Source organism: Acyrthosiphon pisum, chromosome X, assembly GCF_005508785.2.
Source record: "Acyrthosiphon pisum isolate AL4f chromosome X, pea_aphid_22Mar2018_4r6ur, whole genome shotgun sequence".
Classification (NCBI taxonomy): Eukaryota; Metazoa; Arthropoda; class Insecta; order Hemiptera; family Aphididae; genus Acyrthosiphon; species Acyrthosiphon pisum.
In genome coordinates this window covers 15,178,861-15,181,234 of record NC_042493.1, presented here as the reverse complement: position 1 = coordinate 15,181,234, position 2,374 = coordinate 15,178,861, and the positions used below count along the sequence as shown (strand labels likewise).

The 2,374-nt window shown below is 32.4% G+C and overlaps 1 non-coding gene across 1 annotated transcript; it reads right to left on the bottom strand.

Annotated features, from left to right (window-relative positions):
* Window positions 1-815: 815 nt before the first annotated feature.
* On the bottom strand, window positions 816-899 carry TRNAL-UAA. The gene has a single exon. It is a non-coding gene; the product is annotated as a tRNA-Leu (tRNA).
* Window positions 900-2,374: the final 1,475 nt, after the last annotated feature.

The following is a 2,374-nucleotide window of genomic DNA, read 5'->3' as shown; positions in this document are numbered from 1 at the left end:
TATATTATCTTATTGCGTCAACGGTTATTTGATATTTTAATTTTCAAACAAGATAATAGGGGTATGTGAAATATCACAAATTAAAAATGCTCATATTATATTGCTTGATAATTAAAATATCGAATAAGCACTGCAGGTAATGTCCTTAGGTACTTTACCTACTATTTTCAATATAGTTATCAGACAATCAACTCGTCAACTCGATATGAAAATTTAAGAAAAGTGTTGTGGGACACTGCCACAATATATTCTCTCCTCGTCGGTCTTTCCCAGCGTCTTTCACTATCAAACCACCCTGTAAAAACTATATACGATAAAATCTAACAACACATTTGAACCTAATTTGGTGGCCGGTGGGTCATAATAGATATTTCTATCTTAAAGTTATTATACCGAGATTTCACTTTAAGCTTAGGTACGTTAAATATTAGATGCGAAAGTATAAATTACGACAAATTGTGCTGAAGAATGCTGATAACTCATTTAATAAGAAAAATCATTGGTATCGAAGACAATGATTGAAAAAAATTCCAAATGGTTTTGATTTAAAATTATAAATGGTTATAATATAATATATTATATAAGTATAGGTGGTAACTAATAATATATGTAATTGCTTTTACAGGATGTACAACTTATAAGAGTACTGATTAGATTTGGGATTGGAGTAGCCGAGTTTTATTAACTTATTCGATTTAATTTATTACTACCAACAATTTTAGTAAAAAAGAGCATTTTCGATTGATTTTTTTTTTTAATTTATCATTATAATTTATAAACTAGTTAAAGAAAAATAAAAACAGCAAAATAGGGGTTGTCAGGTGTGGGGTTCGAACCCACGCTCCCGTTTGGGAACCAGAGCTTAAATCTGGCGCCTTAGACCGCTCGGCCAACCTGACTGCATGATTAAATAGTTATAAGCAAATCAAATTACATTTTTATGAACGTTTAAAGTTCATATTTTACAAGATGGATATCACTCGATGATTCTCATGTAGCGATTTTGTTATTTTGTAAGATAATGTAGATAACCTATTGCCATGTTAAATAGATTTCAAATTATCATAAACTGAAAATGTTATATTCTACAAATCATTTAAATTAAAACCTATCTACCTTTGTTTATTATTAAGGCAGAGGACTTATAGCATTTGCATATTTATTTTGCACAGTCACAAAAATATTTTTTGTTAATGAATATACTTTGACATCATTGTATATATAATAATTAACGATATATGGCGCAACGATAGACATAACGTGGTGAATCGCACATTCGCACATTTTTTATTATGAAAACACTTAAACATGTTTTCGCAGTATCTATAAATATTAGAATACTCATATTATTTTCGTCGTACAATTCGGGCATCAGCCTATATAGGTAATACTTTCGGCAGCGACGTCCGTTGTGGCTATATATACTATATATACATATACTATATATACTCTATATAGAGTAGGTACTAGGTAGGTATGTGATGATTTGTTACAATAATTCGTTCGGTCTATTGACTATTTAAAATAATATTATATTTTAATTACTATTATCAACTGGGGGGAGGGGGTTAAGGGCGCCAATACTTTTAGCGCCGGCCCTGCGTATATACAACTATATGACGAATTTCGTACTGTCACAATTTATTATACAATATACCTAGGTACTCGTAGTTTACATCATACCAGCGATGATCCTAGAGTTTATATTTGGGGGGTGGTTTAGAGTGAATTTTTCTGACTTCCAATAACAAAAGTTGACGACTGGTATTTTACTATTATATATATAGTGAACAGCCGTCGCCGCTTAATGTTATCATTTTGGTAGGTACTGTACAAAACGGATAACAGAAGCCGACTAATAACTTGAATTTAAAAACTATATTAAAGCCCGGCTCCTGCATGATATCATTACAAATTATAATGATATTATTAACTACGTGTTTTATGATAATTGAATATTTTCATCTTTTAGGGCTGCGCCACACTTCATATTCATGGGCGTATTTACATATTTCCCGCGTGGCAGGCCTGTGGAAGATTGCCGCCCTATGTACCTATAACATACTAAATAGTATAAGTACCTACATAACATATTATTTTACAATAGCAGAAAACGTATAACAATTTGCTGTAGGCGCGTGCCTCTATAGTGCCTGCATAATATATTATAAATATGCCACTGCAAACATAGCAGTTGAACGCGCGCGGTGAATTCGCGGAATAAATTATCGAAAACAGCAAAAAATAGACGGCCATTAGCCCCAAACCACGCGTTTCAATCGCGGATCAACAAAATATAACGCAGAATGCAGCGTTTCACACGCTCGTTTAAATCACTATGTGTAGCACCTGCTTACCTAAGGCATAATATTTT